Consider the following 13508-nt stretch of genomic DNA (forward strand, 5'->3'; position numbering starts at 1 on the left):
TTTTTAAATTCGGTATATAGGGTTTTGTTTGGGTTGGTTTTTGGACTTTTATTAACTTTATATTTAATGTGTTTGGGGTTTTGTTGTTGCGTTAAAAAAATTCAAAAGTGTTGAGTTATTTTAGTTGGGTTGATTTTGGATATATTTTGCATGTGCTATAAGTTATTTTGTTCGTTATTATTAAAGTAAAAATATTTTATTATTAAATTAATTAGAATTAATGAATTAATAATTATAAATTTATATAAGACAATACTAAAAATGAGAGAAAAATATAATTATTGAGGTAAAATATATTTTATTATTGAATTTATTTAAATCAATTGAAAATTATAAATTCAATAAACAACTAGTTATCGACCCGCGCTAGGCTGCAGGAGTTATTAATCGATATATAATTTGAAAAGATTATTTTATTCGTAGATTATTTTGAATAGTTAATATTAATATATTTTATTATGGAAAAAGCAAAGTGGTCTTTGTAGACAAAACCATTTGATTAGGAAGTAACATGAAACTTTTTACATGACATAATGAAGAAGGCACCCAAAGTCTTAGCTTTAGCATTTCTTGTAAAATGACATAATGTATTTTGGTTTGGAGGTGCTTCTTAAAATGAAGAAATAATGCCCTAGATACAGCTTTTGAGTCATATGAAGCAGCCAAATTACTCATAGCTGGATCGTCTAGTCTGATCGGTCAATATTATATCCCTATCTTCGTATGATGGGAAAGAAAGAGTGCTGCTCTTCTCTTCAACGGACCAATCATCATCTCTGCATAGATAAAAAAGGAAAGAAGTCAAAATCAAAATATAGAGAACAATCTCAACACCTCAATCACCATAATTTCTTCATAAAGTTAAATTCATTTTGAATGTATTTATTGTATCAGACAGGATCATTTATCAAATAATTTAATTACTAAATTCTTTTACTTGAAATCCTAAATGTCAATATTATACGTAAGTCATGAGTATCCCATCACCATACTTAACCATTGATATTTAGTCCAAGCTATACAATTGTAATGATGTTGTTTCATGTTAAAGTTGAAAGATGAACTTATTGATTAATATATCAAAGAACTGCTAACCACACAAGAAACTGTAGACACCAGTTGTGAGACATGTAGGTTTTAGAGTAAAAAAAACTAAGACTAATTTTTCTATTGATGGACAAACAAAACTAAGACTTGGAAGAAACTGCAACGAAAAATAACTTGGAAAATGGCTCATCCTCAACCTTGTTGCTTCCTATGGTGTCATATACCTTCATAATCAAAATGGTAGATCATATGCTTTAGTCACCATCTTGCATGTACTTTTAAAAACAATTTCAACTTAAGTTTATGCATTGGTGGAAGTGATAGAGCCTTGAATCACAAATATAAACCTAAGAATACGATGTGTTCCAATATATCAAAATATATTACCTTGTCCTATAAATAATCCATGGTAGTTGATGTAGTTGGAATGTCCTTTTTAATGAAAGTCAACTATTAGATTTTCTATTTTGGAACAGAATGGATGTTCGGGTAGCATTCGTACTCCCAATGTAGTCTAACATTCAACAACCATATACTCATCAATATTCATACCTCAATTCTCTATTTCATAACTAATTCTAGCTTTCAACTTATTTCCAGCCTTATCAAAACAGCTCAATCTATGGCAAATCAACATATAATGCTCAAATCCTTTAAATTCTTCAACATTAAGCGAAATCTTTACCTTAGATGTTAGTTTGGCGCTTTCAAATCTCAAATCCCCAGCCACATTCAAGCACCAATACCCACCAAGCTACAACATTAAATTTCTCATGAATAAACGGTTCAATTTGAAAATCAATCGGTAAAAAGCATTAAATTTACCTTAGGATTCATTTTCCAGCCTCCAAATGCCTTCTTTCAACCTCAAAATGGAGTAGGGGACAAGGCTTTTGAGAGAGGTAATGAAAAATGTAAGGAGTGACACAAACCAGAGCTACCCAGACGCCAACACAGCCACATATGCCTTCAGCTGCTTCAAGGCCACCGCTTGTCTAGTTTGCGCATGAACATTCCTGGAAACATCGCTGCTTTTATTCGATATCTCTTTGCTCTCCATTAGAGAGAGTTGAAACCAAGCTGTGCTTGGCTTTTTTGGTAATGGCATTTTATAGTTTGATTTTTCAATAGGCGGAAGAGACGAGGTGGGGAAGAAACGAGCAAAAACAAAACTGAAAAGTCGAAAATAACCTCTAAACACATTTAAATGCCAAAGACAGATGTAGGTAGGATTCATTATACTTTAGATTAGATAATAAAAGGAAGGAAAGAAAAAAGAATTATAGGAAATAAATAAATCACTATAATAAAAATTATAATTATGATAAGCATGAATTTAACTAATATATACAAGGAAGATGAAAGAAAGAAAGAGAACGGAGGGGCAAACAATAATCTTAGCATGGGACCAAAATTGAAACATCGAATAAAATATTATCAATTTAAGTTAAACAATAATAAAAAGAAGAAAAGACAAAAAAAAAATATAGAAAAGTGTAGTTGGTATAATTGGAAAAAGAAGGCACAACGAAAAATGAACTTTTTCTTTTAATTTTCTTGTTCCGAAGTATGAATTGGTGTGGTCTATGGAGTGATTGACGTGCATATGTATTTGGATTAGAAATGCATTTGCTTGAATTGACCTTTTACCATAAATAGATTGAAAGACTATCTGGAGATTGGACCAATAGTGTTTCCAGTCATGTTTAGGCCAAGAAAATGAGAGAGAGCATATTAAGTCTTGGTCTGAATTGGACTAGTGAGACAAAAAACGGAAAAAAATCTTGTCTGGGATTGGATATGATAGCATGACTAATTTCTTTAATGAATTACAATTAACCCTTAAATAAGTTATAGTAATTAAAAACAATTCTCTTGAGATAGTGTAAATAAGGAACAAATTAATGAGTTTCACAAGATTTCAATTTCAGAAAGTCCCGTGAAACGATTATGATATTATTTGTATATATCATAACTTGTTGTCTCATATATGTTTTTAAATTTTTTTATCGATAAATATTAATTTTAGTAAAGTGATAATTATAATTCATGACGTATATATGTATTTAAAATTATAGATCCAAAGTATATACATCAAAGCTCTACTTACTTAGTGGCTGTTATTTTTTACTTAAATGTTATTTTTTACTTAGTGTTCCTAGTTCATAAAAACCCATCCTGTCTAATATTTATATAACAAGGAAAAGTTATCTATTTCTTGATCATTATTCTGGTTTTACAATCCAGTTTCTCTCCGTAGAGAGTACAAGTGCATGTGTGCAACGAAAAGCTGTTAGCACGGTGCTGTCTTGTCTAAATTCATTTACCAGCTTAGTTGTTATCTTTAATATTCCTAGCTCTAGCTTTAACTTATATAACTATTTATTTTTTATTTTTTGATCTTGGTCTAAGGACTTCAATTTTTTTTTATTAAATTGTTTCTTTGATGACATAATTAAGTTGTTTTACGTTATTTTAGGTGCCTCATCAGCCAATCTAGATTCTCTTGTGTTCTTTTTCAATGGCTGTTTCAATGGTCCATCACACATTTATGATGATTTTTTAAGTTTTAGAGGTGTAGATATGCGTAAAAACTTTACAGATTACTTTCACATGGCTTTGGTGTTAGTAAGGTTTCACACATTTAGAGATGATGATGAAATTGAAAAAAGAGAGAACATAACTGACAAGATTGAAAGAGCAATATTGCAAGCATCAAAAATATCTATCATTGTCTTCTCCAAGAATTATGCTTCGTCAACATGATGCCTTAACGAACTTGTACAGATAATGGAACATAGGAAATTCTCCAAACACATTGTTTTGCCAATTTTCTATGACATGAATCCATCTCAAGTCAAGAAGCAGACAAGGAGTTTTGCAGAAGCGTTTGATAGACATGAAGAGAGCTTCAAGTCTGAGATGGACATGGTACAAAGATGGAGGGTTGCTTTAAGAGAAGTTGCGGATTTGGGAGGCATGCTTCTAGAAGATAAGTAAGCAAGTTTTAAACTATTTGATCTCTTCTTAAAAATTGCGAACTTATATACAGTCATTATTTCATGATACTAGTTCTGTGTATTTTCAATATGTAAGTGAACAACCTATTTTACTACTTTTATTTCAAATCGAATGTCCACTTTTAATTATTTTTTATCATATAAAATCGACTTTGATTATTCTTTATTATATTCTCATATGTAATTAAAATTTCCAAAAACAACTTTTGAAAAATTTTAAAATAAAAATTTTCAATTTTTTTATTTTTTAATTCCACAAGGTATTGCTTTAAAAATAAAGAATAAATAAAACTATGAAAAAAATAAATAAAATAATAAAAACAGATATAAAAATAAAGATATATATATTTTTTGGTATATCTTATTAGTATATCCTATATTACACAATAAATTTCACAAAACCAAAAAGTTATAATGACATGCAACTTTTCTTAAACTCGGTGCCATTAAAATAGGGACCAACAAAAGATTTAGAAAAGATTAACGATGGCAAAATAACGTTGTTGTTCAGTTTTCTACTCACGTAAGTGTACGTATCGCAAATATAATATAGAGATGAGTAGAGTGTCGATCCCATAAAGAATTGAATTAATACTTACTGTTAACTACTAAAATGAGCACACTTTAATTTTATCTAAACAATTAAAATTAAAAAGAACGATTTGAAACTAAAATCTATTAACAAATTTACTTTCTTAAATTCGAGTGACCACCAGACCTAAGATTATGATATTCCTCAATACTTCATTTGAATATTATCTCTCCCTCTTAACTCAGTTTAATGGATTAAGTTGCTAACCTAGAGTTCTAAATTATTTACAAGTCCCTGTCGAGCTTCTTATAAAAATACCTCTCTCAATTAATTTACTATATGTCTATGCAAATTATATTGAAGAAAGATTCATTAAGTTTGTGCTCTAATCCTGGCTACGTATAGCTTATAAGTGTGTTTACCCCATATGCAAATCAAACCACCTAATCAACTAAGTGTATTCGATCATACGCTATTCGATTCAAGGTCTACCTAAATCTCCTTCATCAAGGTTTAACCTAGGTTTCTAATTCAATCTAATTGGTGATCAGGCAATTAGACGTATTAAGAACAGAATAAAATAAACAACTTAAATCTATCAGACATAGGTAAAAGAGAGATAAATAATTCAGACTATATATTGAGTTCAGTCATAATCTTAGATTAAAAATTTAGTTTCCTATCAAGTCACACATTATCATTGAATAAAATCTAAACATTAAAAGCACAACCAAGAAAATAAGAGAATAAAGGAAAATATAGAAAAACTCAAGAATTGTGTTCTTGATCTCCAAATCTCCTTGAATCCTGCAAATTCTTCTTAGCTTCAATGCCTCTGTGACTTGACTCTTAGATGTTAATCTAGTGTTTTTTTCCTTTCTTCTTTAAGTCATCCGAAAAGGTTGTTTTTATAGACTTTGAAGTTAGGCCAAATTGGATGAAGAAAGAAGTCAATTTTAGCTAGGATTTCCTCATCAGACTATGTAAGTCACTGCCTTGCCCAATTAATTAATAGAAATCGTAATTGCTCTAGGACTACTACCGTATGTCAACTTTGATAAGATTTTTGACTACCTTTGTCACGACCCTGAACTCCCATCGAGCCCATGACAACCGCCGCGACGTCTCGATCGACATTTATTACCCGAAATGTCAACCGGAACCCCGCAAGGCCTTAATATCAACTTTTCATTTCCCCTGTGGGTAACTGTTGCCAAATACCACATTCTAAAAGATTTAAAACTGTTTCCAACTTAAACAAATAAAATAATAATTTTCGTCTCACAGGGGTATTTTTGTCATTTATCCCAAAAATCTCAAAATCAGTTAAAAATATAGTATGTAAGTGGAAAACACATATTTCATAATCCAAAATAATTTTAGATGTCTAAAACATTTGTTTAAAATGAAATTATGACTGTTAGAATAAAATAAAAGTATTAAATAAAATATTCAATTTTCACATAAAACAATATTTTAATAACACTGCATAAAAATTTTTATAGTGTAAAAGCAAAATAAATTCCTACATACCGTAATGCAGATAACCAAAGTATAGAATTAATTTACAATGACACGTGGGCCCACAAATGACCAAAAGTATAAAAAGAAATGAACCTACAGTTTTTGGATGTGGCAAGTTCAACTATAATCCTCGCCGATATCAGTTATCTACAATCTATTCTGAGCCTGAAATTGGTGGAAAGGAGGATGGTGAGATTATAAAATCTCAGTGAGTAAACAAACATCACTCAAAATATCTAAAGTCGAGTAAAATGAGACTATTAAAATATTTCATCAAACTGTAATTTATCATCTTCCAACTTATTTCAACCAAATGAAATCAATTTATTTAAAGCAAGTAATCAGTATGGCTTATGAATTTCTTAAAAAGCTTGGCTCATGCCAAAAATTATTATCATACTCAGTTATTTGGGATACCTTAGCCGAGGGCTATCCCAATTGAGTCTGCCAAGGCTATTAGAAAGTCATGTTTTTATTTTGAAAACATAGCCGTTCCTTGGCGTTGGCCGAGTTCCCCTTCACGTGGTGGTTTGGCGTGAAGTGAACTCTAAAAGTTATACCTCGGGAGTTACCCTACTCGCCTCTTCAACCGAGGTAAAAATATAATAGGATTCTGTGTCCCTCTAATAGACTAATCCACAGAACCCAGCCCACTACAGCAGGTCAAACCCACCATACAATAAAATTTTGATAGCATGACAAGACTAATATATTACTACCTAGCCTGTAAGGGTAAAATAAAGCAATTCATACAATTCATAAAAAATACAGCCCAGCTAGTCATGCCAATACAATAACATAAGCCATTAATTCAATTTTAAATTTACAACATATCAATGGTCTCCAATTAGTCTATTTTCAAAATCATTATTTCGTTTCAAGACAACTTCTAAAATATTTTCATTTAAACTCATTTTGTTTACAAAACATAAAAATTTACCATTTTAACTCATTTTCATAAAATTCACAAAAACCGAAAAAAAAGATATTTTAGATAATTAAAGTGATGGTAAGGTTACTCACAGTGTCTAGAGTAGGCATTTTCGAAATACTCAGACTACTGGTCCTCGGGTGCAATTCCCTTGCCTTTATCGGAGGACTCACCACCTTGACAGAGTACAAAATTGAGAAATTCACCACATTGGTACTAAATTGAAATTAAACTAATTTAGACTACTAATGCTTGATATGGAATGCAAAAATGTCTAAATTTTGCCTAAACGCGGTGTTAACCTATTTCGGTCTTTTACCCGATAAATCGATATACGCGTTTGTCTAAACTCCAAATTAATTTTTTTTTCAGTTTTTATACCTCAATTGCACCCAAATTGACTTAATGTCCCTCAGTGTGGTGCAAATTATCAGTCTCGACAACAAATTACGAAAATAACCCTAGTGGGTAAAAATTTGTATTTTTACTCCGAAAATTTTCATTATTTTTCTAGGCTCATAATTCATCATTATTCATCATAATTCCTCAAATAAACATCAAGATCAGCAGCCAATATTCCCCTAGAAAATTCGGCATAATGGGTTTCAATGGGAGAAAATTATATTTCTAGCTTATTTTTGCTATATTTCAATATAACTTAACTAAAATCACTTAATTCAATTAAAATCAACCAAAAATCAAGCTCAAAACTCATCCATGGAGGTTTGGCCAGCATGGGTGTCCATACCCACTTTCTAATTTTGCATGGAAATGAGAAAAAAATGCATGGGTAGTGAAAATCACAAGGAAAATCAATGAAATTTACCTTTTTAATGCTTGATTTCTTGATTTCTCTTGATTTTCCCCAAATTTTTCAGGTAGGATTCTTGTTTTTTTTTTTCCCCTTTTCTCCCCTGGTTTGGACAGCTGAAGAAGATGAGAATTCCGGAATTTTTACCTTTTTAAAGGCTAAAATAATATAATATTATTTTATTCATTTTTTTAATGTTTTATTAATTCCTTAAATTCTAGCCATCCATTTGTTTCCAAATTTTCACCATACACTTGTCCCACATATCCATAGCTTAGGTAAAATTCTCAGACTTATCCAAAGTCTTGGTGGAGTAATTTTTGAAATTTACACTTTTACCCCCGTAAAAGTCAAAAATTACATTTTTGCCCCAAAAATTGAAAAATTGCCCATAGACATATTTTTCATCCCTTATACTCATACCATTCTCCAATTTGTCAAATTTGATCTAAATTCTCTCAAAATCTCAAATTTTGTCCGCGGGTGGCAAAATTACGATTTTGCCCCTACACTCTAGAAATCACTGGAATTAAACTTTTTCACTGCCAAACCCTCAAATTATACTCCAATACTCAAATCATACTCCAATAAGTCAAATGGGGCTAAAAAAATTCTTTTCTAAAAATTCCCATTGTGTCCTTGGGTGGCAAATGACCATTTTGCCCCTGGACAGTAAAAATTCTAGTTTGACTTCAAATTGATCCTCGAACTCCAAATCACCATATTAAACCATTCTGGGACTTTAATATTCTTAATTTCATTTTAAATTCTCTATTTGATCTAGTTCGAGACTTAAATTAACTTAATTGTACCATTTGGTACATTGTCGTCTTTTAACGATTTTTCTTTCAGGGCTTTCCAAGTATGCAAGCATATTGTCAATCATATGAATGACATGGAAAGTATTTTATAAGGTCGGGCTTGACAACACTACCCCCCTTAAAATAAAATTTTGACCTCAAAATTTCATGTACTGAACTCAGAGAAAATGTGGGGGTATTGTTTTCTCATCTAATGCTCGACTTCTTATGTCTTCCCCTTTATAGGGAATTTCGATTTGTTCACCTCATTTACCTCCAATTCAACTCAAGTACTTCGCTTATGTCTATTATTATCCTTTAAAATCAGATCAACAATAACCTTCACAATTATGATCTCTTATATTGAGACATTAAGCATGCTTCTATTACTATCATTAAGCTTGAACCATAACTCCATCTCAATCATACCAATTTCGATCGCATTTTATTCTTATTTAGGTATACCAATCACTATCTTATTACTTCATTCCATATCAAACTTCTCGACTTTCATTCATTCATCCTATCCTCATACACTATTGTGTAGTTTACAACATCATTAACACGCCATACTCATTCCTGTACATATCCTCAGCGTTCGGGAAAATTAATGGCTTTAATTATTTCTACATATTTCATGTTTACTTTGCATTTAGGAAATTTCAATCTTCTTAATCCTATTAATCCATCTCATATGGCTTAATCGTACTATAGATTATATTCCCTTAACTATTTCTCCAAAATTCCTTAGGTCACCATAAATCGTCTTCTGATAAGATTCTTAATCGTTACATTATCTATACAACTCATCAAATATATTGAGTTCAAATCTTGAACCACTAAAACCATTATTCATTTAGTTGGGTACATCACTACTCCACACATACATATACATATACATTCAAATGTCTATATTCCTCATTATGTATACGAGTCTCTATTTTCAAATGCCTTCAGACTAATTTCTCTTAATTCATTCCCATCCACAATCAAGATTCAATAGAATAAGCTTCATAATTCATACAAATTCTCATCATGCCTGTGTATAGTTCCTCATCATTTATATACTTATATTCTCTTCTTATCGTTTCCAATTATATGCTTAAGTTTCCTTGTACTGTATATCATTGCATCACAATGTCATCTCCATTGAATTATAATCTATTATGCGTGTATGTTTTATAATCCCATTGGTATCTCAAAAATTTATCTTGACTTGATCATTGCATCTTATGCAATACTACAATTCCTAAAAGTCATCCTTATTCCTCGATTATCCTTCATGTCTCCTATATATTGTATCCTTATTGCATTTCGATATTGATTTGTCACTTAAAACTCAGATTCATTTGAATCATGTATGCCTCACGCATTTTCGAATTCCAATTCCCATAATATATTAAGAAAGTTTCATTATCTGACTTCATTATCAAGGTTAACTTCTATCATCCTTTATTCCACTCTTTCATATGAATATAACATCATTCTTCCTTAACTAATTTACAAATTGTACTTGAAATTACAAGACTTGAAACTAAATTCTCCTCAAGTACTTTTTAATGTTAATACTTATACCACTCTCAGCTTATAGCTTCCTTTTTATAACTACATAACTTAGTGCTTGCTTTCACAAGATCCATGGCAGAACTTCTCTTGAGTATTTCCTTAGGGATATTTATTTTAAATTTATGTCTCACAACATATGATCATTTAACCCGTAACTTAGCCATTTGGCTCCTTAGCAAGTTTCAAAGTCACGCATCTTATGCTCATCATGTATAACTTATAATTCTTTCTCAAGGGCGTTTAAACATTCTTGAAACACTTAATCACTTATTTACTCTTTTATACACCAAGTATATCATTTCCATAAAGGCATGCCCAACTACTCATGCTTCAATTTATCTCCATGGGTTTCTAGCATGTCACCTAGTTTACTTGTGTTGTTACTAATCCTTTCCTTTCAACAAGGTCAAGACAAGATCAGTATATTCTCATAACAATATTCTATATAAACTCATTTGCTATATCATTATTGAAATCTTTATTTACATTTTCCTCACTTGCTATTGACATCTCTTATCAGTATCTCATACATTCATCTAACCTTTCGCTCGCTTCCTCTTTAGTCTTTAACAAGACTTAATCTCTTGTCTTCTTTATTTCTTAAGATTTGACTTCAGTCATCATATTATTCATCTTAACACTCCACATGTTAATTTATTTTTATGTAGCCATCTCAAAAATTCTCTAACTTTTCTTTCTCTTACATGCCAATATATATAAGGCAATAATAAAAAAAAAAAAAAAAAACTTTGCAATTTCACTCATCATCTTTATCTTAATACCTCCCAATGCACTTAAGACTCCAAACAACAAAGCTTAGCATGAAAACCAATGACCATTCTTCAACTCGTGTGTTTCATCTTCATGCCACTCTCAATTTGCTCTGCTTTCTAGCCATTAGGGGTTCTTAACGTGACAGCGTTTGATAGTCAGTACTGTGGCGTTGCAATGGTTTGAATTCACTTTATCTTAGCAACTCTTCCACCTTTAAAGCTACTACCTCAATTATTCACAATCGTGTGGCTTCCCTTCGAGTCTATACCACAATTAGCAAGACTAACTTTCTATCACAAGTGTGCGATCAAAACATTGATTTAACGTATTTATTTTGCCACTAACATTCATATATCTTTACCATAACATTTAATACAAGTTTGCTTAAGCAAAAATCTCCAAATTTATTCATAGCTACATGTATCTCAAATTGCTCATCACTTATCATCAGTCAATAAATCCCACTCGAAAATACCCTTTCCATATTGTATAGTGATTTCACCATATAGCATCACTGCACGATGTTCCTCCATTCTACTATCACGCATACTCCATAGAAATTAATTAAAAAATTTACGTACCCTAACTAATGCTAATTCCATTTAATCATATCTTAAATACTTCAAACTTGTAAATTACAACTCCAAATGTATGTCCATATATTGATAATCTTTATATATTTCATGATCATGAAAACTACAACTTACAAACTAGCTTTCTATCATATGTACTTTATTAGAGCACTAATTTCAACATATTTAATCTATCCTTGGTGGTATGTCAAAATCATCCCTATCTTGATTGCAATCTAGAGGAATCTCTCTTCTGCATATCCGTATGAGCTGGTGGAGATGGAGCAGCTACCGTAGCCCATCCTAACTGTGGGCAATCTCTCCTAATGTGACCCGGTTGATCACAACGAAAACATCGTGCAAGCCCTCTGCACAGCCCAACATGATAATTCCAACAATTTCTGTATCTACGTGAACTTCCTGAAACATAGGAGTCTTTGCCCCTTTTTGGTGGCTGACTAGAAGATACACTTAGATTTCTCCTTTTTGCTAACTCAGCTCGCAGACTCTTATTTTCATTCGCAAGCTTCTCAGCTCTTAAAGCCATTTGCACCACCTCTTTAGCCACGGTTGCGTTCGACTCACCCATAAAAGAAACACAACTATGTTGCCTAGCCTCCTTAAGCTTCTTAGAATAAAAAACATCCAGCACTAGTGGTGGGACAAGAGGTGAGGGTGATGGTACTGAAGGAGCAGCTGGAGGAACTATAGGAAGAGCTTGACCAGCCTAAGCCTGGCCAGCAATAGCTGTAAAGAAGGCTGCCAATGCCTGAATTGCCTCAAGAGGCATGGCAGGAATACTAGTAAGTGGCGGAGGAGGTGGAGGATGTGGAGGAGTCTCGGTCTGTTCAGCCGTAGGTGCTGCCCGAATGGTGGATGCACTCGATTCCTCCTCTATTGCACCTAACTGACGACGTTGGTAACGACCTCTTTCCCTCCCAACTGATCTAGTGAGAGGTGGTGTTTCGTGTCGAGGAGACATAATAATCTATAAGAGGGAACAAAGTGAGTTTAGGTAACCTTAGGCTCTATATGCTTATGCACGTATTTTATTCAACCTAACCTAACTTAACTCGGGACCACACTGACATTGTAAATTTTTAAAACAACTTTAAAATAACTTTAAACCCAAAAACTCTAATCTTTAAAACCAAAAGCTCTGATACCAACTTAATTGTCATGACCCCGAACTCCCATTGAGCCCGTGACAACCGTCGCGACGTCTCGATCGACATTTATTACTCGAAATGTCAACCGGAACCCCGCAAGGCTTTAATATCAGCTTCTCATTTCCCCTGTGGGTAACTGTTGCCAAATACCACATTCTAAAAGATTTTAAACTATTTCCAACTTAAAAAAATAAAATAATAATTTTCGTCTCACAAGGGTATTTTTGTCATTTATCCCAAAAATCTCAAAATCAGTTAAAAATATAGTATGTAAGTGGAAAACACATATTTCATAATCAAAAATAATTTTAGATGTCTAAAACATTCGTTTAAAATGAAATTATGATTGTTAGAATAAAATAAAAGTATTAAATAAAATATTCAATTTTCAAATAAAATAATATTTTTAAGAACACTGCATAAACAATTTTTATAGTGTAAAAGTAAAATAAATTCCTACATACCGTAATGCAGATAACCAAAGTATAGAATTAATTTACAATGACATGTGGGCCCACGAATGACCAAAAGTATAAAAAGAAATGAACCTACAGTTTTTGGATGTGGCAAGTTCAACTGTAATCCTCGCCGATATCAGTTATCTACAATCTATTCTGAGCCTGAAATGGGTGGAAAAGAGGATGGTGAGATTATAAAATCCCAGTGAGTAAACAAACATCACTCAAAATATCTAAAGTCGAGTAAAATGAGACTATTAAAACATTTCATCAAACTGTAATTTATCATCTTTCAACTTATTTT

At 31.9% G+C, this 13508-nt stretch overlaps 1 long non-coding RNA gene across 1 annotated transcript; it reads right to left on the reverse strand.

The window, feature by feature from the left end:
• On the reverse strand, window positions 479-2148 carry LOC18595817. The gene is made up of 3 exons (XR_001928311.1): window positions 1873-2148; window positions 1733-1801; window positions 479-776 (listed from the first exon to the last, which is right to left on the reverse strand). It is a non-coding gene; the product is annotated as an uncharacterized LOC18595817 (long non-coding RNA).

Source organism: Theobroma cacao, chromosome 6 (assembly GCF_000208745.1).
Source record: "Theobroma cacao cultivar B97-61/B2 chromosome 6, Criollo_cocoa_genome_V2, whole genome shotgun sequence".
Lineage (NCBI taxonomy): Eukaryota > Viridiplantae > Streptophyta > Magnoliopsida > Malvales > Malvaceae > Theobroma > Theobroma cacao.